The 21,351-nt window shown below is 42.6% G+C and overlaps 1 protein-coding gene and 1 long non-coding RNA gene across 3 annotated transcripts in view; one reads left to right on the forward strand and one right to left on the reverse strand.

The window, feature by feature from the left end:
- SMIM3 (small integral membrane protein 3) overlaps positions 1–21,351 on the reverse strand; it is a 42,260-nt gene that overhangs the window by 10,940 nt on the left and 9,969 nt on the right. The window contains exon 1 of one of the 2 annotated variants that reach the window (XM_088838554.1): positions 11,423–11,684. The exons of the other annotated variant lie outside the window; for it this stretch is intronic. The gene's annotated coding sequence lies outside the window, so the exon portion shown is untranslated. Of the gene's footprint in view, positions 1–11,422; positions 11,685–21,351 lie in introns of those variants that run through there. 2 annotated transcript variants of the gene reach the window in all.
- On the forward strand, positions 5,175–8,490 carry LOC129558399 (uncharacterized). The gene is made up of 3 exons (XR_008686421.2): positions 5,175–5,740; positions 6,189–6,339; positions 7,784–8,490. It is a non-coding gene; the product is annotated as an uncharacterized LOC129558399 (long non-coding RNA).

Genomic DNA, 21,351 nt, shown 5'->3' on the forward strand with positions numbered 1-21,351 from the left:
AACACAACAGATTTTTTAAAAGAACCAGATAGAAATTCTAGAACTGAAGAATGCAATAATTGAAAATAAAAATTCAGTGAATGGGCATAACAGTAGATGAAACATAGCTGAAAAAAGAATTAGTGAGCTGGAGGATCAGAGGGGGAAATATATAATTATGCAGGGAATAAAAGGATGAAAAATAAACTGGGTGAGGTGTATAGAGAAAGCAGTGACACAATACAATCCATGTAATTGGAGTCCTAGAAAGAGAGAAGACAGAATGGGGAAGAAAAAACATTACAGTAAGAAATAGCAGAATTTTTCAAAGCTGATGAAAGATATGAATTCACAAACTCAAGAAGCCCTATAAAGTTCTAGTTAGATCAACTGAAATCCATAGTTAGGTGTATCATAGTAAATCTGCTGAAAATCAAAGACAAAGAGAAAAAAAGATTATATTCAAGTGAAAACCAATTAGACTGATAGCTAACATCTCATCAGAAACAATGGAATCTAGAAAACAATGATTTCTTTAAAGTGAACAAAAATAACTGAGAATTAAGGTGAAATAAAATTTCAGATAAAATATAAAATTTAAATATTCAATAATAATAAATAAGGAGAAGAAACAGAATCAAAGTGTTCATATTTTCTGGGAAAGGGCAAAATAACCAATAACACTGAACTTTGTGAAATTAAGGATGTATATTGTAATCTCTAGGGTAGCTATTTAAAAGTAGTAAGTGGGTACATAATTTCCAGAGAAAACAAAAGAAAGAGGGGGAAAAATAGAACGTGTGAGACAAATAGAAAGCTCATAAAGAATAGCAGATTGAAACCAAAACTAACAAAAACTATCAGAGTATATAAAAATATAAATACCTTTTACAAGTGACACATGAGTGTTCAGAAATATTGAAAGTAATTGGAAACAAAAGAAATACCATCTATCATGAATTCTGTAAGCTGGTAGAGCTGTTTTACCATGGAACAAAGTAGACATTTAAGTAAAAAGTATAACTAGAGATACCAAAAGATTCAATGATTTTAATTTTTATACACCGACTCTTGAGAGTCCCTTATACTGCAAGGAGATCCAACCAGTCCATTCTAAAGGAGATCAATCCTGGATGTTCATTGGAAGGACTGATGCTGAAGCTGAAACTGCAATACTCTGGCCACCTCATGCAACGAGCTGACTCACTGGAAAAGACTCTGATGCTGGGAAAGGTTGGGGGCGGGAGGAGAAGGGGACGACGGAGAATGAGATGGCTGGATGGCATCACCGACTCTGTGGATGTGAGTTTGAGTGTACTCCGGGAGTTGGTGGTGGACAGGGAGGCCTGGCGTGCTGTGATTCATGGGGTCGTGGAGAGTCAGACACGACTGAGCGACTGAACTGAACTGAACTGAACTGAATCTCAGAATTATAAGAAGAAATAGACAAATTTACAATTATGGTGGGGGAGTTCAATACATCTCTCTCAAATATTGATGAAACAAAATAATTTTAAGAATCACCTAAGGACAAAGATGGCTCCTTAACATTAATATTTTTTTTATAATATATGATTTCAAATAGAAAAACTAACTTAAAATAAGTTAAATTATTTCCTCAATAGCTCAGATGATAAAGAATCTGTCTACAATGTAGGAGACCTGGGTTTGAATCCTGGGTCAGGAAGACCCCTGGAGAAAGGAATGGCAACCAACTCCAATATTCTTGCTGGAGAATCCCATAGACAGAGGAGCCTGGCAGGCTACAGCCCATGGGGTTGCAAAGAATTGGACGTGACTAAGCAACGAACACAACAACAATGCATAGCAATGTATTCATGAACAGTATTGGAGGAAAATAACTATAGGATAGGAGGATAATTATATAAGAATAAAGGGAAGCATAATATATTATGTTCCAAAAGCAAGTTCAAAGCAGGGTAGTCTTGGTGTAGGAACAAGTAAGTTTTAGAACTGATTTCATATGCTAAGTCATTTGACCTGACTCAGGAAAGAATATGCTCCAGTGACAACTGCAAACAGGCTATTTTTGTAAAACAATGACAGGAAGCAGAATTCTAAGATGGCTTCCACAATCTGTTCCCTGAAGTTACCCTGTGATTAGGTTAGGTCACATGACAAGGGTGAGGGATTTTGCAGATGTAATTAAGGCTCCAGAACTGTTGGCTTTAAAGTAATCAGAAAGATTACCTTGGGTGGGTCTGACTTAATAAGGTAGAAGTCTAAAAGAAGGCTGAAACCTTCCATAGGTGAACGATACTTTTCTGCTGGACTTGAGGTGCAAGAAACAAATCTACCAACAACCTGAAAGAGCTTGTGGGCAGATTCTTCCCTACTGGGTCCCCCAGATGACAGGGCAGCCTGGCTGACATCTTGACTGCATCTCTGTAAGGACCCAGCTAAACTGTATTTGGACTCCTGACTCAAGGAAACTAAGATTATGTATGTATGTTTTAAGCCACTAAAGTGTGGTAATTTGTATATATGTACCATATCTTTGTACCATATCCATTGTATATATGTACCATATCTTTGGGTTTCCCTTGTGGCTCAGCTGGTAAAGAATCTGCCTGCAATGAGGGAGACCTGGGTTCAATCCCTGGGTTGGGAAGATCCCCTGGAGAAGGGAAAGGCTACCCACTCCAGTATTCTGGCCTGGAGAATTCCACGGACTGTATAGTAGTCCATGGGGTCACAAAGAGTCAGACATGACTGAGCTTACTTTCACACTTCACTCACCACATCTTTATCCACTCATCTGTCAATGGACATTTAGGTTGTTTCCATGTCTTAGCTATTGTGAATAGTGCTGCTATGAACATGGGGTGCATGTGTCATTTTGGATTAAAGATTTGTCCAGATATATGCCTACGAGTGAGACTGCTAAATCATATAGTAATTCTATTTTTCGTTTTCTGAGAAACCTCCATACTGTTTTCCACAGGCTTCTTGACTGTACCTTTTTACTGTGTAAACACCTAGGGGAAACTTTAGGCTCAGAGTCCTAAGCAACTTCCTCAAAGGTGAGACAATGAGACGGTTTTCCAGGAACACACAGACACACCCCCAAAAAGCAAAGCAGGGTCCTGTCAGAATCATTCACAGATATAATTCCACCCTTTGTATTTCATCTCTTTGACTTAAGGTCCAAATGCAAATCAACCCAGTGAAGAAGGTAAGGCTAAAGCTTGTAACTTATTTACTCCTCACCATGGGTAAGAACATTAGAGAAGAGAGGGAGACACCAGAATCCTACTTGTAATGAGAGATTTCACCAAACTGGAGGTGAAAGCCAACATGCATAGAAGTTGACAGCAGGTAGAGGAATGCACTTTGCCTGGATTCCAGTTTTTCCCCAGCACTGACTTTACCCAGCACAGTTCTCCTCACAGAATGCCTTCCCTCTCTACTCAGTGGTATAGGTACTGAATAAACATTTCTTAAATCAACAAATTCTCAAACTACTGTAATCTGGTAAGGTGATGGAAGCTCTTAGAAGTATAGAGAATACCTGGAAACAGCAGGAAAATATTTCTGAAACACTCAGACTGCAGAGTCGTGTTAAAAGGCCAGACTAGGAGGCCAGTTGGCTTGGATTTAAATGTGGCTGTTTTAAATCCAAGAGATTTACCACTTTCTAGCTGACCTGCCTTGAATAAGTTACTTAAACTTCCTAATGATTCCATTTACTCAGCTGAAAACAAAAATGGGAAAATAATAGTCTGCCTTATAGGGTTAAGGAGAATTCCATGAGAAAATTGCATATAGTACTTATTAGTGTTCTGACAAACAGTAAGCACTCTACAAATGTTTATCCTTTGATTAATAATCCCTGACCATAGGGACTCTCTGGCCTAAGCAAATATTCACCCGCTTTGGCGAGAGTTTGGTAACATCCCTAACTTGGACTGTACTTCACTTTATCAACAAAGATGATAGATGCTTGAAAGTAAAAGTGTTAGTTGCTCAGTCATGTCTGACTCTTTGCAGTCCCATGGACTGTAGCTTGCCAGGTTCCTCTGTTCATTGAATTTTCCAGGCAAGAATACTGGAGTGGGTTGCCATTCCCTTCTCCAGGGGATCTTCTTGATCCAGGAATCGAACCCGAATCTCCTGCCTTGCAGGCAGATTATTTACCATATGAGATGCTACAGAAGTTGATAGATGCTTAATCCATATTAATGATGTTTTTTTAACCAACCAGCAGCAGCATTGGTTAATCTGACCTATTTTTCCAGTCCAAGTATGAAACTAGTAGAATAGAAATTCAGTCTAATTCAATAAACATTCATGGCACTGTGATTAACACTGGGGAGTGGGTGTGGAGATAAATATGGTGTTTTTCCTTAAGAAGTTCACACTCTTCTGGAGGAAAAGACATTAATTACAATCACAAATTGCGATAAAAGACAGAGAAGTGGACTGAAGGTACAAACCATATGCCATCTCCAAACAGGAAAAAAAAACAGAAAGAGTACTTGATTTGAATCCTGTTTTTCACCCATAAAAGTGTGACTATGGGCTAGTTATTTAAAATCTCTAAACCTTGATCTTCTCATCTTCCAAATAAAGGCATTAGAAGCATTGCACTGCAACATCCTATTGTGAGGATATTAGGAGATAATATGTATAGAGCCCTGGAAAATAATAGATGCTCCAAAAAATATTAATTCTCATGCCTTTGTTTTTGTCTATGTAAAATAGGAGACTTCACCCAAAAGGGGGGTTTTTGATATGGACTTTGAAGATACGTAGGAGTTCAAAAGAAAGAAAAGAGGAGAAAGGCAGGATTAGTAGACAACCATCATCAGCAAAGCCCAGAGCTGATGAATTACTTGGTATATTGGGAGCATATGTAGTGCTAGTGGCTTTGGCAGGAAGCCACTTTAAAAGCTCCAGTCTCGTTTGTAAAAATGGGAATAATATTAACTAATAACAGTAACTTTTCATGGGGATGCCATGGAATTTGAAGAGCTAGTGCATACAAAGCACTTACTTGGACAGTGCCTGGTACACAGTAGTGTGTGTGCTTAGTCGCTCAGTCGTGTCTGACTCTGTGCAACCCCATGTACTGTAGCCCGCCAGGCTCCTCTGTCCATGGGGTTCTCTAGGCAAGAATACTGGAGTGGGTTGCCATGTCCTCTTCCAGGGGATCTTCCTGACCCAGGGATTGAACCCAGGTCTCCCCCATTGTAGGCAGATTCTTTACTGTCTGAGCCACCAGTAAGGGCTTCATAAATGTTAAACTGAGCTAGCGACCACAGCTCCTAAAGTCACACAAAGTTCAGTGGCCCCTACCACTTAGTTTAGGCACCATGACTGATCAAGAAACTGCAGTGGTAGTTTCATAAACAAACAGCCTTTGATGTCTTCCCATCTTTAACCTCCCACCGGAAATGCACACTCTCCACATCTGAACTGCAGCTAACAGTTAACTTTTGAGAGACTGCCAATGGCTCTCCAACCGGTTTTACCACCAAGGAGTTTTCCAAGGAAGAATGCAATAAAAGAAGTGACTTCCTGCTGCTTCAAGCTTAATCATGCCACAGTGGGAGAAAAGGCAGATAGAGGCAGGTGACTTCCTGAAGGCGTGGGCTTAGTCCATAGCTCTGACTGAGCACCAAGTGCTGCTGTTTCCTTTCCACTAGACACGGAGGCCACAGAGGAGGCAGCGAGAACCAGCTGAGTCACTGATGCTGGAGGAATCTCTTGGAGAATCTTGTAGAATGTAAACAACAAGGTAATGGTTCACAGGGCAGTAGACAAGGGGGTTTACCTGCATGGCCTAGTTCACAGCACCTCTTCCTGAGGCTCTACCCTCAGAAAGAGCTGGTGAGATTGTCAGAAAAGAATGAAGCATTTAGGCCAGACAGAGAGGGCAGCTCAAGTACCAAGAAGGGATCCCACTGGCCACCTAGTAGCTGGGCTACCTACTGACTTATATCCTGAGGGCTGACTTATATCCCATTTCAAGACCTTTTTGTTTGCTGTTCGCTCTTCCTAGAATGCAATAGACCATCTTAGATCTTCCCTTCAACGTGCAGTGTCTCAGTGACCACAACCTCAACTTTTAAACATTACGTCTTTGAAAAAGCCTTTCCAGACCCTCTCTATGAAATTACCACCTTCATCCACCAGCCATTCTCTGTCTCATACCTTGTTTTATTTTCTTCACATACTTTTCACAGCCTCAGATTAGCCAGTTTGCTTGTTTGTTTTTCTTGGCCATCTTTGCTGACTCAAATGCAAATACAAAGACAGAAGAAGCAAATACAAAGAAGAGAGAAGTCTCTTGTTCACTGCTCTTCCCTCAGCATCCATCACAGGCCCTATCTCACAGTAAGTGTCTGATGAATATAAGACTGACAGAGAAATGAATACGGACAGGCTGGGGAACATCAGATTTGACTTAACTCCTGGAACTTAGTGGGGGAGGTCCAGAAAGGAGGCTTATCCCTGTTCAAAGACCTTAAAGTCAGAATGTTATCTTTTAAATAAAATGACACCCTCTGATTTGCTCTCTGTACATTCCCAAAGGGTTATTGGGCCCCTTTCTTTTCCAGTTCACCCCGTATGTGCTAGACGAACAAGCACTGGACTTTCTAAATAATATCCCCGGGACTGCCCTCTTCCTGACTTGCTTGGAAGTTCAAATTCAAGTTTCAACTCCTTGTGCTCAGGGGCTGGGCCTTGATGTAGGTATAGGGGTTGGGGACTTGCTGCCCAGAATATGGAGTTTTCTCTCACTGTTCTCGAAAGAGGACAGGGAGGCTGATAAAAGGGGAGGGGATTCCTCGTGCCAAGTCCAGTGTGAAATGGCCATCCCAGCCTCATATTTACTCTTGGAAACAGTGTTATAGTTAGCCTCAAGCATTAACCAACTCAGCAAGGAGTCCATTTTACCAGGGACCTTTGTTCCAAAGAAAGGGGCCAGAGGAAGGAACGGGCAGGACACACAAGTATCAAAAATGTGAAACAAATCAAACCAGAGGACTTTCTCCAATGACCCCAGGTCTCTGGGGAGAACTCTGTTCTCATTTTACTCCAACTGGCTTCTATCGCCTTCAAAATTCTTAACAGTATAAAGACTTATTCCCTGCCTGAGTTTCTATCTGCTCTTCTGTGGCTGGAAAATGGAAAAACACCAAGATATTTCAAAGACATCAGAAATCAAGCCAGAGCTATTCAAGACTGCACGTACCATCTGACCCAGCCAATCACAGAGTCTTAGAAATCAGCAGGGAGCCAGCAGAGGAGAAACCCAGGCCCAAATCCACAGTATCCTGTTTAAGCCTCCACCCTCCATCATTGCTATTTGCCACTGACTAAGTGCCGGCTGCTGCTGGGCTGACAAAGGAGACTCTCCATGAGGTGGACTGTTGGGGGGCTAGGGGGAAGAGGGGTGTCACTGATAGAGCTGTGAGTGCACCACAGTGGTGGAAATCTCCTGCCAAGATGTGTGATCCAGAACAAGTCACCCTCCTAAAGTGGGCCTCGCTGCATATGGTAGGCAGAAAGACGACCCCACAGAGATGTCCACGTCCTGGTCCTTAAAACCTTGAATATGAACAAGGAAGCATAACTCAGAGGGAGGAGCCAAGAGAATAGGCAAAGGGACTTTACAGATATGATTAAAGTTAAGGACTTTGAGATGGGGAGATTAGCTTGATTATCTAGGTGAACCCAATCCACTCACATGCATCCTTAAAAGTGAAAAGGAAGGCAGAAGAGTGGGAGAAATATGATAGTAAAAGGATCTGACTCACTGTTGCTTATTTTGAAGATGGAGAAAGGGGGCTATGAGCCAAGGAATGCAGTGGCCTGAGAAGCAGGGAATGCCCCTCAGCTTGCAGCCAGCAAGAAAACAGTGACCATGGTCTTACAACCACAGAACTGAATTCTACCAACAACTCAAATAAGCAGGGGACCAAGTGCCCTCAAAGCTCCAGAGAGAAATGCAAGCTGATGATGCCTTGATTTACTCTAAGGAGACCCATACTAGACCTTTGATTGCTAGAACTGTATTACAATATATTTGAAGCCATTAAATTTGTGGTGATTTGTTACAGCATTAGAAAATGAATGCAGGGTGCAATCCTGAGTATTTTCCTCTTTCAAACTGAGCTTCAGTTTTCTGTAGGTCAATAGGAGAGGATGGACAAGGTGACCTCTAAAGGGCCAGCTCTCAAAGACTGACTCTGCTGCCCCTAGAGCCCTGCCCCAGTCAGGATGGCGTTGGGTTGAAAACCATTCAAGAAAATCTAGAAAAGAGTGAGGGAAAAAGATTAATCTTTAAACAGCCCCAAGATGTTCCCTAAGATGCCACCAGGGCACTCAAAGAGAAAAGTCTCCTGTTTTGCCCCCTTGTTACTTCTCTGACCAAGAAGAAGGAAGCGGGAAGTCTGGAAGGGCTAGAAAGATGCTTCACAGTCCCTCAGTAGAGGCCAGTTAACCAAGTTAAGAAGGATCTTCCCTCCCTATAGAGGTTTGTTGAAAAGTCCTGAGTGTCAGTGTCAGCCTGAGGCAGGGACTTAGGAGGAGAGATGTGTGTGCCAGACATGTCATCTTAATTGTAATTGTAATTGATCTGGGAGCCCAGTTGTCTTCTGTCTTTTTGTCTCCCTCCTCCATGTCTTTTTCCCTATCCTATCCTATGCAGTGGGTCATCAGCAATTCACATGCCCAATTAGCCCACCAAGATCCAAATCACCAAAATAACGAAGCTGTATGTGTACACAACTAAGCAGTTTGAAGTACACAATTTAGTCACTGGATCTGTGTTTCTGCTTTCTGATATGCCAACAAGTTATAATTCTGACCTGTTACCCTTCCTGGTTCGCTAACACTAGATGTACATCACTCTCACTTGAGGTTCACTGTCTATGAGCTGAACTGATACTAGCGGTCAAGAGGCTGCCAAATTCTCAATTAACGCCCCCAGGTCACCCTGTAAATAATTGACAGAGGCAAGATCTGAACCTAGATCCCCTCAATTGCAATGAGGTTCAGAGCATAGGCTCCAAAGTCAAACTGCCTGGGTTCAAACTGTAGTTCTGCCACTTACTTCCTGTGTGATATGTGTAAGTTACTCTCTCTGGGCCCCAGTTTCCTCATCTATAAAATGGATGCAATGATGATCCCTACCTCATAGGATTATGGTAAAGACTAAATGAGTTCATACATGTAAAATGCTTAGAATAATACCTGGCTAATAGCAAGCACTCAGTAAATGTCAGGTGGCTCAGTGGTAAAGAATCCACTGCCAATGCAGGAGATGCATGTTTGATCCCTGGATCAGGCAGATTCTCTGAGAAGGAAATGGTAACCCACTCCAGTATTCTTGCCTGGGAAATCCAGTGACAGAGGAGCCTGGCAGGCTACAGGCCATGGGGTCACAAAAGAGTTGAATACAACTTAGCAACTAAACAACAACAAATATGATTATTGCTACATTATTCAGCTTACCTGGCCAACCAGGCAGGGGTCAGCAGGGTGTGGTAATACTAGTGTTTACTCTTATAAACTGTGAGTGGGAGGACACGTGCCTGTCTTTGATAGCACTGCTAATAGCGACAGTATAAGACAGTCAAGATAAAGATCCTTTGTCCTTGGAAATATTTTCTGGGTTTCTATTAAAACACAGAAGAAGAAACAGAAGAAGTGCTTTCATGGAGAAGAAGTAGAAGCACTCTTCTTAAAAGAAGGGTCAGAATATGGCTGGGAAAGCATCTGAGGTTGTACCTACCTCTTATTGTCCCCTTAGTCTGACACCCCAGAGCCCAAGATGTGACCCAGCCATACTCAGCCCCCAGAACGTCCGAATGGTTTTCTGTCTCAAACACCTCACCACAGCCCAGTGATTCTCAGGCTAGGCCAGAAACGGGAAATCCCCAGACCTTTCTTTGCGGCAGAGCCCACAGTGCTGACGTTCTGAGTGGTCAAGTGTTTGGAAGATTTGATGGGGCATGACTTATAACCCCCGGGGCATGACTTATAACCCCCGTGGCATGATTCATAACCCCTAGACCTCTGGAAACTCGGGATCTCGGCTAGAGCAGAGAAGCATTTCTCCTTGGCTTTTCTTGGGTGTTACTACAGAAGTACATGATGTCCTGAAGCCCAGCTGGGCTGTCTTGGATGTGCTCAGAGGATTGCTGAGTGGCCTGAATAACCCCAAAACACATCCCATTTAACCACAGACATCCAAATTTTCCACCTCCACTTCCTTATTTTATGGGGATGGCGAAGTCAAGGTACAGATATGGAAACCCCTCAAGGTACTCAGTGTTTCCTGACTCCCAGGGAAACAGTTCTTCCCACCCCAACCCCTCACCCCCACCCCTACTCAGGCCTTCACAGTCCTGCGGGATTATGGGATTATTTACCCACCACAATGGGATCACAGATCCTAGCAGATGACCAGGGAATCTTTCATAATCGAATGACTGAGGGGCTCTCACCGCTGCAGCCTACAGCTTTGAGGGAATCTGTAGATAAATGGGTGACACAGGAGCCCCCCAGGTGCCTACAAGACTAGAACAAGTGAGTCAGGAAGAAACAAGTGGAACTGCATGAGTAAGAGCCCAGACTGGCCACTCAATCCAAAAAGTAACCTTAACAGTTGTACGAGGTTTTTAAGATTTATCTGTCTTTCACTCAGTAGGCAGTATTGGGCGTCCTGTGGCAGGTGCTGAGGATGAGACAGAGCCTACCCTCAAGGAATTTGTGGAGAGGGGTCAGCGGTGCGGGAGAACTGGCAGTCGGAACAACCCCGAAGTAAAGAGGCAGGAGGGAGCTTGGGAGGAAGACTTCTTTGTCTCCAAGATACTTTGAACTTTCCCTTTCTCATTGGATCGGAATGCAAAGGGTATTTTCTCCACTTCACAGACAGAGAACTGCTAGTAACAAACCACGGCTGGAACCCACCAGCCCTGACTCCCAACTCCGGGCGCCTTCCACGCAGGGCTCTGAGAAAAGTAAGACAGAAAGCCTGCTGCTCTGAGAGGGTGCAAAGATCCAGACTGCCAGCGCAGCGCCCACAGCGGGTGCGCTCAGGCCGGGGAGCCGAGCTCCGCCGCCGCGCCTGGAGAGCAAAGAAATAGCAGAACCCGCTCAAGGAAGGGGCGCGCTTCCCCCATCCCCCCGCGACCACCGGCAGGGGCGGGGAAACGCGGGCCAGACCGGCTTCCCGGAGGGCTGGAGCCCACCCATACGAGCTCCGGACTCCCGGGAGGCCCAAGATCGAGCGCCGAAGGTCGCTGGAACTTAAGGGCGGACAAAAGGAGAAAAGAAAAAGCAGAAGTGGTGAAGAGGGAGAAATGAGGGGGAAAAGGGAGATAAAAAGAAGGCAGTTGGGAGGGCACTTGGGTAGAGGCAGCACGAGAGCCGGAGCCCACGAACGGCACCCGATGACCCCACTCACCCGAGATCTGCGCAGCTGCTTTGAAAACCCGCGGCCACCGCCGCTGCTGGATCGTGCCAGGTCTGCGAAAAGTTCCTGGGGCAGAGGCAGCTGGAACGCTTCTCTAGATGTCCCGGGGACGGCGGGCTCCAGCAGCGGGATGCGACCCCCGGCCCTCGGCCTTCGGCCGTCAACGCGCGGGGTAGCTCGGAGCCGCGGGCAGGCGGGAGCGCGCAGGAGGGGCCGGCACGCGCAGCTCGGCGCGCGGCTCGCCGCGCTCGGGTGGTTGTGGAGTGCAAGGCCGCCAGGGACCGCCCTGGAACGCCAGGGCCCCGGCAGCTGCGGCCCCGCCCCCGCCTCCCCAGGAGGCTGCACAGGAAAGAAGAAACTGAGTCTTGGTTCCCGAGAGTGCAGCTTGTCACGCTCACGCCTTGTGACCTTAGCAATCACTTCTGTTGAGGATCTCCATTCCCTTGTATTGTAAAGCGAGAGAGAGTTGACCTAAAATGTGTCCTCCGTGATCCTTTTCAGCTGTAGTCTTGTACGTGGGAAACGTGGATTTTGGTTTGGAAGGAGGTTTGAATCAAGGAGCAGAACTCAAAGCTCTTCCTTTGCAATGTACCGAGCATAGGATCCTTAACAAGATGCTTCATCTTCCTGACAGCTAGCTGCTTTCTTGTAAAATGGGGGCAGTAACACTTGCCTCCTAGTCCTGTTGTAGGGACAGAGTTGGAAGGCCAGTATGAAGCTGGTTGGTTGTCTGCTGTAAGATGCCTCTGTGTCTCCTGTTTGTTTTGTGCTAACAGTGAAAGGGCCCAATCTAAGGTCCATTAGATCCCAGTGTCTGGGAGTCCTCCCAGGCCCTACCACTTCTCCGCCCCAGCTTCCACGGGACAATGCCAACTCTGCAATCTCCTACACGCCTCTGTGATCCACCCAGTGAGGGAGACTCCCAGTCCCATCTTGGCACCTACAATGTTTAAATTCAGTAGCCCAGCGTTCTTGGCTTCCCTGGTGGTACTAGGGGTGAAGAACCCACCTGCCAATGCAGGAGACATAAGAGATGTGAGTTCCATCCCTGGGTGGGGAAGATCCCTTGGAGAAGAGCATGGCAACCCACTCCAGTATTCTTGCCTGGAGGATCCCATGGACAGAGGAGCCTGGCAGGCACAGTCCATAGGGTTGCAAAGAGCAGAACACAACTGAAGTGACTTTAGCATGCACACCCACAGCACACAGTGTTATTCAGTCTTACTATTCTAAAAAACAGAGGTCAGATCTTGACCATAAGTGCAACCTTGAGGAGTCTTAGAGCCCAGATGTGTTTCAGCTTCTTCCTTTGGCCAATATATATGTACAGTAGGAACCATACTTGCCCAGGACTAAATTTTGTGTGGTGTAGGCACCGGACTTGACCCCTACTGTTTTCTCTGAGTCAGTGATAGGGTCAGCAGAAATGACTTTTAAATCATCCCTACCAGATGCCAGTTTTCTAGAGGGAGAACAATGAGGATGAAGGGGACTGACATGAAAAATGACTTGAAGAAAATTCTATCAATTGTTACCCAACAGCATGTTCTAATGAAAAGGGATCCTAAAGTACCCAGAGAATTCTGAATGGTTGAATACAAAACTTGTGACAGGGAAAAATTAAAAAGTTAAGGGAGGACAATCTCAACACAAAATGTTCTTTGGCTAGTGGAGGGAGACAGGGGGTTCCTTTGGGTGGACCGCTGGTAACTCCAAGTGCCCTATGTGAACACTGGCTTCCTTCTTAGGGACTGCAGAGGCCCCAGACAGCCAGTTACAGCCAGGCTTAGTCTGCCTTCCCATTTGGCGGTGTCTCAGTCTCTTTTTGGAAAAGGAAATGGCAACCCACTCCAGTATTCTTGCCTGGAGAATCCCAGGGACGGAGGAGCCTGGTGGGCTGACGTCTATGGGGTCACACAGAGTCGGACACGGCTGAAGCAACTTAGCAGCAGCAGCAGCAGCAGCAGCAGTCCCTCGTTAGTCACCATGTGCCCTGACACCCAAAAAACAAGCCAGAAGAGGAAGCTTGAGTATCCTATGGGAGATGTCCTACATTAGTTCTGGTGTCTCAGGTGGGCTGATTTTGCTAAAATGGTTTTGGAAGGGAAGAATAATGGATGCTGTCTTTGGGTAGTAGGAGGGGGAGAACAGCTAATTTCAGCAACAAGTTTTTGTTACAGCAAAAATCAGGAAACCACTCACATTTCACTTTCTCGATCCTCCATTATAAGTACTCCAAAGGGAAAACCATCAGGAGCTCAACTTATTGGGAGATCTTCCCCTCCCCCATAATAGAGGGAATTTGAATAAAAGAAACTGTAGTCTAATATCATTAACTTCTATCAAAACACTGTCTAAAGGCTCCTCCACTAGGATGCAAATCATTTCAGATACCTTCTCTGTAAATTACATCTGTGCAAGAATTTTCTTCTTCAATGTATTTCCTTTGGTATATTTTTCACTTGCACATGCACAAGTTTTGAGAAATAATGTGGTATATTGGATTAGGAATCAGGAAACCAAAATTCTAAGTGTGTCACTTAGTAGCTAAATAGCCATTATTGGCTCAGTTGCCTCGCTTGTAAAATAGTAAAATAAGACCTATTCATCTGGTCTTATACAATTATTGAGTCAAGTGGGCCTTAGGAAGTATTGCTAGAAACAAAGCTGATGGAATTCCAGCTGAGCTATTTCAAATCCTAAAAGATGGTGTTGTGAAAGTACTGCACTCAATATGCCAGCAAATTTGGAAAACTCAGCAGTGGCCACAGGACTGGAAAAGGTCAGTTTTCATTCCAATCCCAAAGAAAGGATTTAGAAAAGGCAGAGGAACCAGAGATCAAATTGCCAACATTGATTGGATCACAGAAAAAGCAAGAGAATTCCAGAAAAACATCTACTTCTACTTCATTGCCTACACTAAAGCCTTTGACTGTGTGGATCACAACAAACTGTGGGAAATTATTCAAGAGATGGGAATATCAGACCACCTTACCTGCCTCCTGAGAAATCTGTATGCAGGTCAAGAAGCAACAGTTAAAACCAGACATGGAACAACCGACTGGTTCCAAATGGGGAAAAGGAGTACATCAAGACTATATATTGTCACCCTGCTTATTTACTTCCATTCAGAGTACATCATACAAAATGCCGGGCTGGATGAAGCACAAGCTGGAATCAAGATTGCCGGGGGAGAACTATCAATAACCTCAGATATGCAGATGACACCACCCTTATGACAGAAAGTGAAGAGGAACTAAAGAGCCTCTTGATGAGAGCGAAAGAGGAGAGTGAAAAAGCTGGCTTACAACTCAGCATTCAGAAAACTAAGATCATGGTATCTGGTTTCATCACTTCATGGCAAATAGATGGGAAAACAATGGAAACAGTGTCAGATTTTATTTTCTTGGGCTCCAAAATCACTGCAGATGGTGACTGCAGCTGTGAAATTAAAAGACACTTGCTCCTTGGAAGAAAAGCTATGTATGACAAACCTAGACAGCATATTAAAAAGCAGGGACATTACTTTACTGACAAGGGTCCAAATAGTCAAAGCTATGGTTTTTCCAGTAGTCATGTATGGATGTGAGAGTTGGACTATAAAGAAAGCTGAGTGCCGAAGAATTGGTGCTTTAGAGTGGTGTTGGAGAAGACTCTTGAGGGTCCCTTGGACAGAAAGAGATCAAACCAATCAATCCTAAAGGAAATCAGTCCTGAATATTCACTGGAAGGACTGATGCTGAAGCTGAAACTCCAATACTTTGGCCACCTGATGCAAAGAATTGACTCACTGGAAAAGAGCCTGATGCTGGGAAAGACTGATGCAGGAGGACAAGGGGATGACAAGAGGATGAGATGGTTGGATGGCATCTCCAACTCGATAGACATGAGTTTGAGCAGGCTCCAGGAGTTGGTGATGGACAGAGAAGCCTGGCGTGCTGCAGTTCATGGGGTCACAAAGAGTTGGACGTGAATGAGTGACTGAACAACAGCAGTAAGTATATATCTTTAGTTTGCCACCTTAAGAAATGTAAAAGGGATGTGGGTGGCCAGAGGAGGTTTTGTAATGTTTGTTTTGCTAGTAGCTAAATGTTTGTGTATTTCAAACTGTATTCAGTTACTTGCCCACAGTTATCTCCATGAGGAAATAGAAGGCAGTTACATTGGTTAAACGTTGTAACTTATATGCTAAGAGAGTAGAACCTAATGTTCTCAGCACACAAAGGGAATGGTAACTATGTGAAGAGATGGAGGTGGTAGCTAATACTATGGTAGTAATAATTTTACAGTTGATAAATGTATCAAATCAACATGTTATACATCTTAAACTTATACAATGTTAAGTGCCAGTTTCTCAGTAGAGCTGGAAAAAAAGAGAAATGGGTGTGATCTTTTTTTAAAAAAATTGCAGCATAGTTGATTTACAATGTGTTAATTTCAGGTGTACAGCACAATGATTTATATATTATATATAAATATATAATCTTTTTCAGATTCTTTTCCATTTTAGGTTATTACAAGATACTGAATATAAATTCCCTGTGCTATACAACAGGACCTTGCTGTTCACCTGTTTTGTATATAGTACTCTGTTAACCCCAAACTCCTAGTTTACCCCTCCTCCCCCTTCCCCTTTGGTAACTGTTGGTTTGTTTTCTGTGTCTGTGAGTTTATTTCTGTTTTGTAATTAAGTTCATTTGTATCATTTTTTTAGATTCCACATATACGTGCTATCATGTGACATTCGTCTTTCTCTGAGTTATTTCACTTAGTGTGATAATCTCTAGGCCCATCCATGTTGCTTCAGATGGAATTATTTCATTCTTTCTTATGACTGAATAATATTCCGTTGTAGGGGGGCACATCTTTCTTTCTCCATTCATCTGTCAGTGGCCATTTAGGTTGCTTCCATGTCTTTGCTATTGTAAATACTGTGGCTATGAACATTGGGATACATGTATGTTTTCAAATTAGAGTTTTCATCTTTTCTGGACACATGCCTAGCAGTGAGGTTGCTGGATCAAATGTTAGCTCTATTTTTAGTTTTTAAAGGAACCTATGTATTGACTTCACCAATTTATATACCCTCCAACAGACCAGCATTTATTACTTACAGACTTTCTAATGATGGCCATTCTGACCAATGAGAGGTGATACCTTGTGGTAATTTTGATTTGTATTTCCCTAACAATTAGCAATGTTGAGCATCTTTTCATATGCCTTTTGGCCATCTATGTGTCTTCTTTGGAGAAATGTTTATTTAGGTCTTCTGCAATTTTTCATTGGGTTTTTTTTTTTTTTTTGATACTGAGTTGTATGAGCTATTTGTATATTTTGGAAATTAAGCCTTTCTCAATCACATCATTTGCAAATATCTTCTCCCATTCTGTAGGTTGTCTTTTCATTTTGTTTACAGTTTTGTTTGATGTACAAAAGCCTTTAAGTTGGATTAGGTCTCATCTGCTTATTTTTGCTTTTATTTCTTTTGTATTGGGAGACATTGTACATTGTATTGTACAATGTATTTTGTATTGGGAGACATTGGTACAATTTATGTCAGAGAGTATTTTGTCTTTATTTTCTTCTAGGAGTTTTATGGTATTGTGTCTTACATTTAAGTCTTTAAACCATTTTGAGTTTATTTTTGTGTATAATGTGAGGGAATGCTCTAACTTCATTGCTTTACACGTGGCTGTCCAGCTTTTCTAAAACCACTTGCTGAAGAGACTATCTTTTCTCCATTGTATTTTGATGCCTCTTTTGTTGAAGATTAATTGATCATAGGCGTGTGGCTTTATTTCTGGGCTATCTATTCTGTTAGGATCCCATTTTATTTAATATGATGAAAACAAGAAAAATCTTTTTGAGATACACAAAATAAGATACAAGCAAACATATGAACCTATCACTTTTCTAGAATAAAAGAATCTAGTTCTGATAATTTCAGTTCTCTTCAAATAAATGTATAAATTTTTTAAAGTTTTAATATATATGGGCCATTGAGACTATCTTAAGAATTGAAGTAGCAAAGAAATATGAATGTGTATGTAAGATTATGAGCATGGTTTTATTCATCAACATAAAAGAGCAATTTGTCTTGAAGTAAAATAAATGACTGACTGTGTCAGAATGTGAAAGATTAGTAAGAGACAAAATTTGAATGAGTACACTGTAGAAGTTTGAGGGAAAGAAAACTCTGTTTTCTATGGTTTATAATACCTACAAATAGTAAGTCTCAAAAGAAGCAATGAAATACGTTAAAACTTTTGACAAAATTGGTTCTGCTTTAATGGGCTTGTTACTCATAAGACTTGTTAAAAAGCTCTTTGATGCCAACTGTTACATTAATACAGGAGTAGAATTTTATTATTTTCTCTATGTTAAAATGACAAACTTGTCTTGGACTATTCAGTTTGTGGGCTTCCCTTCTGGCTCAGCTGGTAAAGAATCCACCTGCAATGTGGGAGACCTGGGTTCGATCCCTGGGTTGGGAAGATCCCTGGAGAAGGAAATGGCAACCCACTCCAGTATTCTTGCCTGGAGAATCCCCATGGACAGAGGAGCCTGGCAGGCTATAGTCCATGGGGTCGCAAGAGTTGGACACAACTTAGCGACTAAACCACCACCACCACCACCACCATTCAGTTTGTTCTCAACAAGAGATAGTAAAAGTTAATTTTAATTTCTGTGTAATCTGCCCAGATATCAAATATTACATATCTAACTAGAAGAAACTGTCTGTACTTTCTGCTGACTTTGTCGTGGCCTCGATTATTTTAAAACGAAACAATAGCAGAAGTTCCTCATTTTTTAAACAGTTGAAGTTCCTTATAATTATACCTACAGTTATGTTTATTTAGTACCAGTGTTCTCTGCTAGCTCAGCTGATTAAGAATCCACCTGCAATGCAGGAAACCCGGGTTCGATACCTAGATCAGGAAGATCCCCTGGAGGACAGCATAGCAATCAACTACAGTATTCTTGCCTGGAGAATCCCACGGAGCTTGGCAAGCTATAGTCTATGGGGTTGCAAGAGTCGGACATGACTGAGTATAACTAAGCAAGCAAGCATTGTCACTCTGGTTAATAGGTAGCCAAGCTACAACCATTCATTGTCCCCAGGGATCTATGCTTCTCTTTTAAGCTATTGATGGTCCTTTGAAAATTCTTTTCAATATTACTTTCCCAAGATCTGTTTTATAGCTTATAAAAATGTAAGTATTAATGTGTTTTTACATGTCAAACCATCTTTGTTGTTTTCTATTTTAGATGACTAAAATACCAAAGGCTTGGCCTCTTACCTTATAATCCATGGTTTGTCATTCACAGTCAGGAAGGATAAGAAAGTTACGGATAAGTTTGATATGCTCTGTTTTCTTAACTGGCTTAATACTGTTGTAGGATACACATTATATATTAAGCCCACAAAATGGGACAAGCTGTCCAATCAAAAAAGGAAGTTCTGTCTTCCCTATGTCCATTTTCTGAAGTAGATTTATCAGTATCCCCATGTCCACAGTATATTCTTACCTTTAAGGAAACGCTGACAAAGTCTGCAATTCAGTAGGACTTTAGAATAAAATCAGTATTGGTTGTTTTTTTCAAATAAATTAACAGAGCCATCAGTCTGATCAAGATCAAGAGTTTTTGGCTTTCCTTGCATGCTTACCTCAAGTCCTCTACTGCATGCTTAAGTCTTCAACCAAGGACAGTCCCAATGTCTTGGTGGGAAAGATTGCACCAGGCACCACTTCTCCATACTAGCTGGCATTGCAGCCACAAGTAGATACCTGTAGACTGAACTGCAGCACTGAGGCAGGATTGCTAGGACTCTTGCTAGTCCGCAAGTGAAAACTTCATGGAAGTACGCTTCTGGTCCAAGATTTGTGAGTCAATAATAAGTCATATAAGCCTAATAAGTTAATGCTGCTGCTGCTACTACGTCACATCAGTCGTGTCCGACTCTGTGCGACCCCAGAGATGGCAGCCCACTAGGCTCCCATGTCCTTGGGATTCTCCAGGCAAGAACACTGGAGTGGGTTGCCATTTCCTTCTCCCATGCATGAAAGTTAAAGTGAAGTCGCTCAGTCGTGTCCGACTCCTAGCGATCCCATGGGGGGAGCATAATTGTGGATTGTGGTCATTGGTTGTAGAATATTGTCTTTGGACTATTTTTAATGTTTTATATTTGCTGTGCCTGTGAGAATAGCCTTTTTTCTCTTTTGCTTTCTTCCTGATCTCTCTAACCCTCAATATGGCAAGCTATGCTTATACAAACTAAAAGGAAATATTTTAAAATGATATTTCATTCTCACTGACCCCTTGGAATTCAAACGTGAATACTTTTAGTGAGCACCTAGTAATTATTTGCAAAGAATAATGGCCAAGAATCAAAGAATCTGCCCTTAATCTCTATCAGGATGAAACCAAGCCTATTATACATAGTGAAGTAAGCCAGAAAGAAAAACACCAATACAGTATACTAACGCATATATATGGAATTTAGAAAGATGGAAATGATAACCCTGTATACAAGACAGCAAAAGAGACACAGATGTATAGAACAGTCTTTGGGACTCTGTGGGAGAGGGTGAGGGTGGGATGATTTGGGAGAATGGCATTGAAATATGTATATTATCATATGTGAAACGAATCGCCAGTTCAGGGTCAATGCATGATACAGGATGCTCGGTGCTGGTGTGCGGGGATGACCCAGAGGGAGGATAAGGAGAGGAGGGAGGTGGGAGGGGGGTTCAGAAAGGGGAACTCATATACACTCAGGGCGGATTCATGTCAATGTATGGCAAAACCAACCAATATAATATTGTAAAATAATTCAGTTCAGTTCAGTTCAGTCGCTCAGTTGTGTCCGACTCTCCGCGACCCCATGAATCACAGCACGCCAGGCCTCCCTGTCCATCACCAACTCCCGGAGTTCACTCAAACTCATGTCCACAGAGTCGGTGATGCCATCCAGCCATCTCATTCTCCGTCGTCCCTTTCTCCTCCCGCCCCCAACCTTTCCCAGCATCAGAGTCTTTTCCAGTGAGTCAACTTGTCGCATGAGGTGGCCAAAGTATTGCAGTTTCAGCTTTAGCATCAGTCCCTCCAATGAACACCCAGGATTGATCTCCTTTATAATGGACTGGTTGGATCTCCTTGCAGTATAAGGGACTCTCAAGAGTCTTCTCAGCCTCCAATAAAAAAAAAAGAAACCGAACAAATCTATTACACAAACAAAGCCATTCAAATAGTTTTACTTTTGAGAAAATATGATCATGTAACCATTAAGGACCAGGAATTGTACTTCCTTGTGGAAGCAAGACCATGACTCCTCCCAGGAGACTGGTCTGACAAACCTATTTTATGGCTTGCAGAGCCCAGCATTATGCTAGTAAGATAGTAAGAATTTCACTTGCTGGCAGGTCAGGAAGCTTAGCAAATGTTGGGGGCCTTGAGAAAAGATGAAGTCACTTACTTTTAGGGGCTGCAAGTTAAGTCTGATTGAGTTTAATTTCTTAGCTTTGGGTTTCTCAGACTGGAATAGATGAGCAAAGAAGAGCAATTTTTAAACATCATTAAATTATAGAAAATACTGCTTGATACAAAAGAAAACAGTAAAGGAGGAATAAAAGAACAAAAATGCATATGAGATATTTAAAAAATGAAATGGCAGGTGTACATCCAACTATACAAAAAGATCCACTTTTATAATGAGTTAATCCATCAGAAAATTATAAACATATATGCACCTAGCAACAAGACCACAGATACACAAAAACATGACCAAATGGGACTTATCCCAGAAATACAAGGTTGTTTCAAATCCAAAAATCGATGTACTATGCCACATCAAGAGAGTAAAGGACAAAAATAACATGATCATCTCAATCAATACACATCTGATTCAGTTTCTATCA

The sequence above is a fragment of the Moschus berezovskii genome, chromosome 8 (assembly GCF_049115385.1).
Source record: "Moschus berezovskii isolate FMDL1 chromosome 8, NW_MosBer_1.0, whole genome shotgun sequence".
Taxonomy (NCBI): Eukaryota; Metazoa; Chordata; class Mammalia; order Artiodactyla; family Moschidae; genus Moschus; species Moschus berezovskii.